Source organism: Lithobates pipiens, unplaced genomic scaffold (genome assembly GCF_037356315.1).
Source record: "Lithobates pipiens isolate NorthernLeopardFrog02 unplaced genomic scaffold, aLitPip1_a1.2 Scaffold_27, whole genome shotgun sequence".
NCBI lineage: Eukaryota > Metazoa > Chordata > Amphibia > Anura > Ranidae > Lithobates > Lithobates pipiens.
Genome location: NW_027507788.1, coordinates 21,209,617 through 21,223,531, shown reverse-complemented (window position 1 = coordinate 21,223,531; position 13,915 = coordinate 21,209,617).

Genomic DNA, 13,915 nt, shown 5'->3' with positions numbered 1-13,915 from the left:
CTAATAAATTATTTAAATGGGGCTGCCAAAGTCAATGCATTTTCTATGTGTTTATTTTATTATTTTCTAAACTTAATCTAATTCAAATTCTTTGTTTGTAGACAATAGTGCTAATTTCTTCCCTGTGCACCTTGTCCGGTGCACCTATAGTCTCCCAATAGCAGTTTCTAATGCACTGACATTATGGCTGCTCTATGCCCTCTTTTTTTGAGAGAGAGGGGGCTGGCTTATCCAAAAACATATTTTTTCGCCCTGTTAAGCCTGCTGGCCATAGTTGAAAGTCTATGTAGCACATTATGCTGTTGGATCCTGTCAATCACAGCCACGGAGGAGGGAGCAGGGTCAAGCCTATGGACTCACAGAGCAGGGCTCAGAAGCAGGGGTGTATCTACCGTGAAGCAAAAAAGATGTCTGCTTTGGGTAGCATTTTACATGGGGGGGCACCCGCAGGCAGAAGGGACACTAGGAGGATTGCAGAGAAGCAGTGGCGTATCTACAGGGGTGCGGGGGGTGCAGACCACACTTGGGTGACACCCGCCAGAGGGATGTCACCAGGAGCAGCCCTGGACTGACTGTTTGGTGACAGGGGAGCAAAGTGGAAGCAGGTGGCGGTGGTGGCTGCAGCTTCCAATCTCAGAAGTAGCTCAGTTGGCAGAGCGGGTCAGAGTCTCGGGCTGTGATCGTGCCTTGGCGTCCTCACTACATGTATGCTGGTAAAAAGGAGCTGGTGGGCTATGGGAAAGTGAGAGCCCAGTGTAGTGTTTTTCTGGGGGGATGGAAGGGTCTCCTGGTATAGTATGGAGGTTAGCAATCTTTCTCACCCTCTACTCTCTTTCACCTCTCTCTCACCCCCTCTCTCTCTCACCCCTACTTCTCTCACCCCTCTCTCTCTCATCCCATCTCTCTCAACCCTTCTCCTCCCCCCTCTCTCCCACCCCCTCTCTCTAACTCCTTTGATTTCTCTCACCCCCTACTCTCTCTCACCCCCTCTCTCTCACCCCCCTCTCAACCCCTCTCTCTCAACCCCTCTCCTTCCCCCTCTCTCTCCCACCCCCTCTCTCACCCCCCCTCTCTCTCAACCCCTCTCACCCCTCTCTCACCCCTCTCCCTCACCCCTCTCTCTCTCACCCCTCCCTCTCTCACCCCCTCTCTTTCACCCCTCTCTCTCACCCCTGTCTCTCATCTCTCTCACCTCTCTCTCACCCCTCTCTCTATCTCACCCCACTCTTTAACCCCCCTCTCTCTCTCTCACCCCCTCACTTTCTCACCCCACCTCTCTCAACATCCCTCTTTCTCACCGTCCTCTATCTCACACTCCCTTCTCTCTCCCCACTCTCTCTCATCCCCCCTCTCTGCCCCCTCTCTCCCCCATCTCTCTTAACATCCCTCCCACTCACCCTCTCTCTCTCTCACCCCACCTCTCCCTCTCGCTATCAACACCCCTTTCTCTCACCCCCCCCTCTCTCTGACCCCCCTCTCCCCCCACCTCTCTTAACATCCCTCACGCTCATCCCCTCTCTCTCACCCCTTTCTCTCTCACCCCACCTCTCTCTCTCTCGCTCTCAACACCCCTTCCTCTCACCCCTCTCTCTCACCCTCCCTCTCTGTCCCCCACCTCTTTCCACCCTCCCTCTCTCCCCTTCTTCCAATTCTCTCCTTTTCCATCCAACAGAGCAAGTACGTAAGTATAACATGTTTGCTATTTTAAAAAATATATTGGTTACAATCACTATAATTCTATGCATTATTTCTCTTTTATCCTCAGCACAGGTCCCTTGTACTTTACTGACAACAATAACCCCTTTTCTTCTATCTGTACCTGATTTCATATCTTTTTTGTTAAGATCAATACACTCTTATCCCAGTTAACATTGCAAAATGCCACCAGAAAGGCTACCAGGAGGCTCTATCAAAAGTTTGCTACTGGACTCCATAATCTGCAGTCAAACCCCTGTTTGCTATCTTCCTTTTAATTGATTTACTCATATCACCTATTTAGCGATTCTTTGCCACATCTCAAACAAAAATGTTAACTAGAGAAAGTGTTTGGAAATGAGCAGGTGAATGTTTTACATCATTGTGTTATATATTTCTAGGAAGTGGAAGCCATGTTTATGAACTTGATGATCAAAAGAAAGCCGAATCTGTATATCAGGTATGATCACATGGGCATTGCTATGAATTTATATTGTAAAGTTCTGCCTAAATTGCTGGCGCTATATAAATCCTGAATAATAATAATAATAATAATAATAATAATTTGTTAATCACGTGTTAAAACGAGTTGTGTTTTCCTAAAACAAACAGATTAACTTTAATGATGGCCATCGGCTGCACGCTCACCCTTCCTTTGGCCCCTTGATGTTCAATTTGAATGCCAGGACTTAAGCTGGTCATACACGGAGCAAAGTTCTGCTGGTTTCTGATAAATCAAGCAAAAATTTGAGCCATGGGTGACCCTGTTGCCAGTTTTGCCTGACATCCTTGGATCTGAAAATGGAAGTAGACCAGCTTAAACTTGTTGAACAAGGGCCGCAGCCAATCAGACGCAGCCACTGCTTGGGTATTTTGACAGCCATGCTGTCTATAATAATACAATAGACGGTAGGGGAGATTTCACTATCAGCACTGTTTAGCATGGATAAAGAACTTGATCGATTTTGCTTGCTCAGCTTATGGGTTAAACTAGAGGAAACCTACAGTGTATGGCCAGTTTTAGCTCTGTATTAGCTTTGTATAAGCTACAAGGGGTAGCTCTTTATATACCCACATGTGGCAAAGCTTGGTGTCTGAGTAGCAAATCACTAAGCACCAGCTCACCCACAGGTAAGAATGGGAATGAGATATATGCTTCTACACTAAATTGTCAAAATTATTGGGATGCCTGCCTTTACACACACATGAAATTTATAGGCATCCCAGTCTCAGTCCGTAGGGTTCAATGTTGAGTTGGCTCACCCTTGGCAGCTATAACAGCTTCAACTCTTCTGAAGGCTGTTCACAAAGAAGGGGAATGAGATATATGCTTCTACACTAAGTTGTCAAAATTATTGAGATGCCTGCCTTTACACGCACATGAACTTTATTGACATCCCAGTCTTAGTCCGTAGGGTTCAATATTGAGTTGGCCCACCCTTGGCAGCTATAACAGCTTCAACTCTTCTGAAGGCTGTTCATAAAGTTTATGTGTGTGTCTATGGAAATGTTTGACCATTCTTCCAGAAGCGCATTTGTGAGGTCAGGCACTGATGTTGGACAAGAAAGCCTGACCTTCATCCCAAAGGTGTTCTATCAGGTTGAGGTCAGGACTCTATGCAGGCTAGTCAAGTTCCTCCATCCAAAACTTGCTCATTCATGTATTTATGGACCTTGCTTTGCGCACTGGTCCAAATCATTTGGTGGAGGGAGGATTATGGTGTGGGGTTGTTTTTCAGGGGTTTGGGCTTGGCCCCTTAGTTCCAGTGAAGGTCTTAAGGTGTCAGTATACCAAGACATTTCAGACAATTTCATGCTCCCAACTTTGTGGGAACAGTTTGGGGATGGCCCCTTCTTGTTCCAACAAGACTGGGCACCAGTGCACAAAGCGAGGTCCATAAAGACATGGATGAGTGAGTTTGGGGTGGAGGAACTTGACTGGCCTGCATAGAGTGCTGACCTCAACCTGATAGAACACCTTTGGGATGAAGGTCAGGCTTTCTTGTCCAACATCAGTGCCTGACCTCACAAATGCGCTTCTGGAAGAATGGTCAAACATTTCCATAGACCATAGTCCTGACCTCAACCCGATAGAACACCTTTGGGATGAATTAGAGAAGAGACTGCGAGCCAGGCCTTCTTGTCTAACATCAGTGCCTGACCTCACAAATTTGCGTTTGGAGGAATGGTCAAACATTCCCATGAACACATTACTAAACCTTATCGGCAGCCTTTCCAGAAGAGTGAAAGCTGTTATAGCTGCAAAGGGTGGGCTAACTTAATATTAGACCCCACAGATTAAGACTGGGATGCCATTAAAGTTTATGTGTGTGTAAAGGCAGGTGTCCCAATACGTTTGACAATATAGTGTACATATCCGAATGTACCTGGTATTTTTCTTCAATCAGCAAACTCAACTCACTCCCAGAGGCCATATGTTGGAAATTTTTGGAAATCTCTTCAATGTAACATACAGAAGAAAAATATATTTTTAGTTGACTGGGCGACGTTGCTGTCTGTGCCTTCCTATCCCAGTGAAAACCGTTGCCAATTATTATCATTTTTTGTACTGGGGTAACATGGACAGAAAATGAAGGAAACCCCCCCCCCCCTCCCAATGGAGTCAGACAGATATAAAAACCTGACAATAATATTAACCCTTCCCACACTCTATTCAAATTTAAAAATAACATTTTTTAAATTAGACTATACCACTACTTTTTTTTAGATACTGAACATTTGATTTCACTCTTGCTTTTATCTTTTAGGATCTCAGTGGACAGAGAAATTCCATCTATCACACTATCAAGTGACCATAATAAAATGTAAATGGAAAATGATTTCTTGATTTTCAATAAACCAATTTGAAAGAATTTCTCTGCTGAAATACAACATAATAGAATAGACTCTTGTATTTTCATATTTTCATTATTTTTTTTATTTTTTTTTACTGTTCTTATAGAGTATCCAGTTTCTAGTTATTAGGAAGCAATAAAATAAAAATATATTTATACAAAAAGATTGTGTTACTTCTTGTGTGTTTTGTCTGGAGTACAACCGTGAACATCTGTATGGAAAAAAAAATGCATCATTTTAAATTGTATTTATTTAATATGCTGAAACTCCTAATTCAGCAATCTAATTTTCATTTTTTTGTTAATTTTTTTTTACAATAATTACACTGGAGTTTGTATTTTAAATATAATTAACTAATTGTAGTTGTTAAAACTGATAAACAAGCATACAAATTGGTGAATATTCTAAATACTTATTTGATTTCATATGTTAATAAAACTATTTCACCAATAATAGAAACATCCTTTGAAAATTACTAAAATAAAACTTATTTAAACAAAACATTATAATAGTTTGTGTGTGTTTTCATTGAAGTGCAACTGTGAACATGTGTATGAAAGGACATAGACTGCATATTATTATTATACAGGATTTATATAGCGCCGACAGTTTACGCAGTGCTTTACAACATTGGGGAAAACAATTACAATACAATTCAATACAGGGGGAATCAGAGGGTCCTGCTCATTAGATCTTACAATCTAGGAGGGAGGGTCAGGTTATACAAAAGGGTAATAGCTGTGGGGGATGAGCTAATGGAGACAATAGTGAAGTTGTTAGATGGAGGCAGGATAGGCTTCTCTGAAGGGGAAAGTTTTCAGGGATCGCCTAAAAGTGGATAAATTTGGAGACAGTCTGACAGATTGGGGTAGCGAATTCCAGAGGATGGGTGAGGCGCGGGAGAAGTCCTGGAGGCGGATATGCAGTGGCGGAATTATCAGGGTCGCACCAGTCGCATCTGCGACTGGGCCCTTGAGTTCCGCCACTGTAGGGGGGCCCGCCGCCGCCCGGGAGATAGACATGCCCGGGAGATAGATGGGCTGCTTCGCTATCTTCTCCACCCATCCTCTGCTCTCGAACTCACGGGGACAGTCCCCGCCTACTCTGCCCATCCTCTCCGCCTGCACATCTTCTCTTCTTCACTCACAGTCTTTTCTGTCCCCGCCCGCTCCGCCCATCTTCTCCGGCTCCACCTTCACTCAAGGCATCGCCCATCTTGTGTCACCACCTGCACTCACGAAATCAGTCCCCGCCCGCTCCGCACATCCTCTCCGCCTTCATTCAAGGCCCCGCCCATCTTCTCTGTCACCGCTTGCACTTATGGGCACAGTCCCTGCCATCTTCTCTGGCTCCGCCTTCACTCACAAGCCCCGCCCATCCTCTCTGCTCGCCCAAGCAAGACAGCAAGGAAAAGGAACCACAAGTGATCTGCAAGTGAGTGGCACCCATCCCTCAATATCAACACTGCCACTGATCCCCCCACACCACCATTACTGCCACAGGTACCCCCCACACCACCACTACTGTCACTGATCCCCCCACACCACCACTGATCCCCCCACACCACCACTACTGTCACTGATCCCCCCACACACCACCACTACCGTCACTGATCCCCCCACACACCACCACTACCGTCACTAATCCCCCCCACACTACCACTGATCCCCCCCCCCACACCACCACTACTGTCACTGATCCCCCCCCACACCACCACTACTGTCACTGATCCCCCCACACACCACCACTACCGTCACTGATCCCCCCACACCACCACTGATCCCCCCACACCACCACTACTGTCACTGATCCCCCCCACACCACCACTACTGTCACTGATCCCCCCACACACCACCACTACCGTCACTGATCCCCCCACACCACCACTGATCCCCCCACACCACCACTGATCCCCCCACACCACCACTACTGTCACTGATCCCCCCCACACCACCACTACTGTCACTGATCCCCCCACACACCACCACTACCGTCACTGATCCCCCCACACCACCACTGATCCCCCCACACCACCACTACTGTCACTGATCCCCCCCCACACCACCACTACTGTCACTGATCCCCCCCACACCACCACTACTGTCACTGATCCTCCCCACACCACCACTACTGTCACTGATCCCCCCCCACACCACCACTACTGTCACAGGTACCCCCCACACCACCACTACTGTCACAGGTACCCCCCACACCACCACTACTGCCACTGATCCCCACCACACCACCACTGATCCCCCCACACCACCACAGGTACCCCCCACACCACCACTACTGCCACAGGTACCCCCCACGCCACCACTACTGCCACTGATCCCCCCCACACCACCACTACTGTCACAGGTACCCCCCACACCACCACTACTGTCACAGGTACCCCCCCACACCACCACTACTGCCACAGGTACCCCCCCACACCACCACTACTGCCACAGGTACCCCCCCACACCACCACAGGTACCCCCACACCACCACAGGTACCCCCCACACCACCACAGGTACCCCCCACACCACCACAGGTACCCCCACACACCACCACTACTGCCACAGGTACCCCCCCACACCACCACTACTGCCACAGGTACCCCCCACACCACCACTACTGCCACTGATTCCCTCTCCCCACACCACCACCAATACCCCCCACACCACCACAACCACTGCTGCCACTGATCCACCCCACCATGAACACTACTGCCACTGATCCCATCCCGCAACCACCATCCTTGCCACTGATACCATTCCCCTCCCCACCACTCATCCCATCCCACCTTCCCAACCACCACCCTCACCACGGATCCCATCCTCCCACCACAACTGCCACACATTTCATCCAATGCCCCCCACTGATGCCACTCATCCAATCCCATCCCCCTCCAACCATCACCCTTGCCACTCATCCCATTCAACCCCTCTACCACTGAGCCTACCTCCCCAACCACAACCCTTGCCACTGATCCCATCCCCCCTCACCGCTGCCACTCATCCCATCCCCCCCACTCAACCACCACTGCTGCCACTGATCCCACACTCCCCACCGCTGCCACTCATCCCATCTCTCCCTCACCACTGCCACTCATCCCATCCCCCACCACCGATGCCACTGATCCTAACCCTCCCCCACCACCACCGCTGCCACTCATCCCAGGGGCGTAACTACAGGGATCACAATTGCATTAGCGCACATGTTGCCCCTAAACACCGGGATGGGGTGGGGGCATTTAGAGGAACAAATCCCCTCAATTTTTCTCCTGCAGCCACTAAAAGTCTGCATCTCCTCCTCTCGCTCTGATAGGCATTAAGTGGCTGCAGGAGGAAAATGGAGGGGATTTGTTCCCCCTTCTATCCAGGTCCTGTTGCCCCCGGGATCAGTGGGAAGGGCCCTGGCTGGAGGTCAGAGGGGCCCTCCATGGTTTCTTGCACCGGGGCCCTGAAGGTTCTAGTTACGCCACTGCGGATATGGGAGGAGGTGATGAGGGAGCTAGAGAGCCAGAGGTCTTGGGAGGAATGAAGAGGGTGATTAAGTTGGTATTTTGAGACTAGGCTAGTGATATAGCTAAGGGCAGAGTTGTGGATGGCTTTGTAACTTATTGTTAGTGTTTTGAATTTAATTTGTTGAGTGGGTGGCAGTCTATGGAGGGATTGGCAGAGAGGGGTAGCAGACACTGTGCGGTTTGTAAGGTGGATGAGTCTGGCAGCAGCATTTATGACGGACTGAAGGGGGATAGTCTATTTAAAGGTAAGCCAATGAGGAGGGAGTTGCAGTAGTCAAGGCGAGAGATAACCAGGGAGTGAATCAGGAGCTTTGTGGTCTCATTGGTTAGAAAGGGACGTAGTTTAGAGGTGTTGCGGAGGTTGAGGTGGCAACCTTTGAAAAGTGATTGGATGTGGGGCCGAAAGGAGAGTTCAGAGTCCAGGATAACACCTATCACCCTGACATGTGGGGATGGGTGGATGGTTGTGCCATTACTCTTGCCAGAGAAGTCAGGGGAAGAGGCACGTGGGGGAGGAAATATTATAAGCTCAGTTTTGGACAAGTTGAGTTTGAGGACGTGGTGTGACATCCAGTGGTGAAGTGGTGTGTCAGTTAGTAAGTTGGTGATGCGTGAGGAGACTGATTGAATTGAGGGGTGGAGAGATAGATTTGTGTGTCGTCAGCGTAGAAATGACATTGAAACCCGTGAGAGGCTATCAGCTGACCCAGGGAAGAGGTTTAGATTGAAAATAAAAGAGGTCCAAGAATAGAACCTTGGGGGACCCCGATAGAGAAGGAAAGAGGAGTGGAAGAAGTAGAATTGTAGAGTTGTGACACTGAAGGTGCGTTGGGGTAGGTAGGATGAGAGCCACTGAAGAGCACAGTCACGGAGACCAAGGGAGTAAAGTTTTTTGAGGAGGAGGGGGTGGTCAACCATGTCAAAGGCAGCTGAAAGGTCCAGAAGTAGGAGTACAGAATAGTGTCCGTTGGTTTTTGTAGTTAGTAGGTCATTTGTGAGTTTTAAAAGAGCAGTTTCTGTGGATTGATCAGTGTGAAATCCAGATTGAAGGGGATCAAAGGGATCAAGAAGCATCACTGCGAAACTTACGAGGAGTTACATGTATGGAAAGTCCCCCGAGGCCAAAAAGCGGGGCGTGAGGGCAAGCAAGCAGCACCTGCATTTTTTCTCCAGAGACACAGCCACTCTCTCCACTGCTGACAGAAGGAGGGATGAGGGGGGATAGGCAGGAAATAGAGCGCTTTTCTGACGCGACGACTCAAGGAGGGCGGCAGCACAGTTTCTTCTCCCTGGACCCACTTGCCATCGGTGCTCCTATTATTTGCCTGTCGTAAGGAGAGCGAACGGAAAGGGGGATCCATGGAACTTCAGCTGATGATTCATTACAGACACAGTTACTGAAGGAGGCTCAGGAGAGGTGGTGACAGTCCAGGTGGCAGGTGGAACCAAAGATGCTGCCGCACACTGGACTGACTGTGCCCACTCAGCCTGCCTCTCTTGCCCCACTGCTAGTGCTATTTTTCTGGCTCTGCTGGGGCCCCAGGTGAACCTGGGGCCCCCGGGCAGTGCCCAGGGTTGCCCACTCAGTAAGATGGCCCTGTTGTCAGCAATTACCTCTTTTAACTTCACTAAAAAGTTTATGGAAAAAAAAGAATAACAGGAAATAAAAAAAGAAAATAAATGCAAATAAGGCAGTGAGATGTATTGAGAAAATATTATGTATTCCAAAGATTAACACTTATGCCCCATACACACGGTCGGACATTCCGACCACAAAATCCGTCTGATTTTTTCAGACAGATTTTGGCCGAAACTAGTCTTGCATACACACAGTCCTCCATAGTTGTCGGAAAATCCGATTTTCGGAATGAGGTAGTGTCTAAAACGTACGACGGGACTACGTGGAGGCCAGTAGCCAGTAGCTTTCGTCTCCAAATTTTCTCTGAGCATGCGTGCCACTTTGTGCATCGGAATTCTCTACACACGATTGGAAAAAGTCAGATCGGATTTTGTTGTTGGAAAATTTCAGATCCAGCTCTCAAACTTTTTCCATCCGAAATTCTAACAGAAAAAGTCCGATCGGATTTTCAGACAACATACTGTAATCTGAACTGACTTTTTCCGTCTGAATTTCCAACCGCGTGTATGGGGGATATAGAAAAAATGGGGTATGTGCATGGGGCATTAGAGATGAGAAAGGTGGGACTCCAATCTCTCTATCAAGAGATAAACTCTTTAATTAACATGTACTATTGTTATTCTCTTTCTACTAATCAATACTGTTATTGCAATCCTTTGCTTCTGTAGAATCACTGACCTGAACAAGTCTGTAATAGTAAAAGTATGGTCTCTATTAGGGTTGCACCGATACGATACTAGTTTCGGTATCTGTGCCGATACCGAGCTTTTGCACAAGTATTTGTGCTTGTGTAAATGTTAGGATACTTTACCAGATACCTGGGCAGTCAGGGGTAAATGGTGCAACAGTGGGGGAGTTACAATCACTGATCTCCTTGTATAGATTTCAATAAAGTTGCTGACAGCCGCTTCCCCCCCCCTGCATCTTTCAGCTGCTTTATTGAAATCTATACAGGAAGATCACAATTGTAACTCCCCCCACCGCCGCTCTGATCACCCCTGACTGTCCCCTGTGTCCTCATCCTTGTCCTCCCCCACCATGTCCTCTGGTCCCCCACCATGTCCTCCGGTCCCTCGCCATGTCCTCTGGTCACTCGCAATGTCCTCCGGCCCCCCGCCATGTCCTCTGTACTTCTCTGGTCCCCCACCGTGTCCTCCACTCTCCTCCAGCCCCCCCATCCTGTCCTCTGGTCCCTTGCCACGTCCTCCACACTACTCTGGTCCCACTCTGTCCTCCTCCGGATGTGTCAGGATGGAGAACAGTGGAAGGAGTCGGTAAATCTGTCATTTACCAGCTCCTTCCTTTTCTGAATGAACAGAGTCACTGACAACTGACACATAATCTGAGCATCATAATCTGTATTTATGTCTCAGTTTATGAAAGGAGAGGAGCCTCTGTCTCCTCTCCATTCATATTCAGTCCAACTGAGGCTGCAGAGAAATGCACTGGGGAATCAGTGCCCTCAGTCTCTTTCTGTGTCTTAAAGGGGAAATGTCAGGAGTCTGTTTAGACCCCTGTTTAGACCCCTGATATCTCACCAAAGTCCCCCCCCCCCCCCCCAACAGGGCTAATAAAAAATAGTACTAATAAAAATAAAAAATAAATTATAATAAATAGTGAAGAAAGAAAAACTTTTAAAAATGTAAAAAAAATTGTAAAACGTACAATTGTAAAAAAATAAATAAAAAAGTCCACTGCATGGCTGTGTGTATGCAAGACAAGTTTGGGCCAACGCCCTTCGGACAAAATTCCACAGTTTTGTTGTCGGAAAGTCCGATCGTGTGTACGAGGCTTAAGCTCTGAGACAAATTCCCTTGCAAGGTTAGATGTTCAGTCCCTGTGAAAGAAATTCACCATCATCTGGACATAGGTACTTTTAATGTAATTAAAAATATAATTTATTAGACTTTTATTAGACCATATTGACCTTATACTTGTTTATATAAAAACTGACTCTTTAAAATTTGATTTACATGTTTCTGCATTTTGTTTACTTTGCAGTGTGAATTACACATCCTGATTTCAGCTCAGAGTCAGGATGAGTCTGGATAAGGAGTATAAAGCCTTGTAAACACGACCGGATTGTTGGCCAACAAAACTGTGGAATTTCATCCGAAGGGCATTGGCCCAAACTTGTCTTGCATACACACAGCCACACAATTGTTGGCCAACAATCACAAATGTAGTGATGTACTACAAGGTTTTTCAGCTCTTTAGCACCGCCCTTTGGGCTCCTTCTGCTAATTTCATGTTAGTAAAAGTTTGGTGAGTGTTGATTCGCGCTTTTCATTTCGCAATTTTCAGGTAATTTCTGAATCGCCATTCTCCAACCAGACATGTTGCGGAATCGGAGGAGATAGCGTGTTATTTATTATTGGCCTTGGAGTTATTGCTTTGACATTATTTTTTTGGTTGAATGATGATTTGATTTGGTATATTTTCTATATTTTTGGATGCATAGAATGCACGTTTTGGTTAAATTCTATTGGCAGAGAGCATGTCTAATTTTATTTGTTTTCTTTTTTTAATGCACAATAAAAAAAATTATGTAGAATAATACTTGGCTATGTGTTTTACTTCAAATGACAGTTTGGGAGTCGGCAGTTACATTTAAAAAAATACAATGTATAATTCACAGGGGACACCAATGTAGTTGTATCTTTGATCTTAAAAACTACAGGATAATGGTGTTGTGGTAACATGCCCAAACAAAAAAAAACAAAAAATTTGTATATATTATTCTTGATATCACTAGAAAAAAAAAAGCCTTTGAAAAATAGTTTGCAATAACTCCATCAGTATCACCAGCAAAGCAGCTTCATTATTATCCCATTAAAGAAGAAGAGAATTGTGCGCAGCATTTTGAGATTTCATAATTCGCCGCGTCACGAGTGTTAATTCTCTATTGCTCCAAGACCGACCGCTTCTGGGTCGTCCTTGCTTCCGAGCATGCGTGTTTTTACTTTGGACTTTTGTCCGACGGACTTGTGTACAGACGCTCAGAAAATTCGACAACAGACATTTGTCCTCTGAAAATTTTAAAGCCTGCCATCCAACATTTATCCGCAGAAAATCCAACAACAATTGTCTGATGGACTGTACACGCGGTCGGATTTTCTGCCAACAACCTGTCATCACACATTTTCCGTCGGAAAATCCGATCGTGTGTACAAGGCTTAACATTTTGAAATGTCTAGTCGCCATAATTCTCTTTGAGCTCAGCAAAGGTAAGTTATACTGTCTACCCAATTACATTAAATTAACTTGAATCCCACCCCAAAGCACCTTATCCCCATGTTGATGAGGACAAGAGCCTCTTCCCGATAACCCTGGCCGTTGGTTGTCGAGGTCTGCGGGTGGTGGGCTTATCGGAATCTTATGCAGCCCCCAGATACCGGCCCCCGCACCCTATGTGAATGAGTATGGGGTACATTGTACCCCTACCCATTCACCTGGTAAATTCACACCGGTAAAGTCCGGTCGTGTGTGGGCAGGTCCGCTCGTTCGGAAAGTCCGGCGGACCTCAGCTGCAAAGTCTGGAAGTTTGTCTGCCGGATAGTCCAATTGTGTGTATGCAGCATTACTGTACTTTATCTATGGAGGAGCAGTGTTGTCACCCTTGGATAGCACTAAAGAAAACGTCTCCCTTTCCTCGTCTTTGTATTTTATTATTCACAGAATATATCTGGGAAAACTAATGACATTGTTTTAGATTTCGGTTCCGTGAACAGAAAGTTATAATGACACTGAAATTATGGAGGATCAACATATTTTTCTGTCCCTGCTAAAAATGTACTTAGCCTGCAGAAAAAAAAAAGGAATCTAATGCAGCCACTGCCTCTTCTGTGCCATATGGTCTGTGCACTGACAGGCTGACCCCCCACCCCTTCAACCTGCTGGCAGCACTCATACATCTATTTTTCAAAGACAACCTCTGGATATGACACTGAGCACGTGCACTCAACTTCTTTGGTCAACCATGGCGAGGCCTGTTCTGAGTGGAACCTGTCCTGTTAAACCGCTGTATGGTCTTGGCCACTGTACTGCAGGTCAGTTTCAGGGTCTTGGCAATCTTCTTATAGCCTAGGCCATCTTTATGTAGAGAAACAATTCTTTATTCAGATCCTCTGAGTTCTTTGCCATGAGGTGCCATGTTGAACTTCCAGTGACCAGTATGAGAGAGTGAGAGCGATAACACCAAATTTAACACACC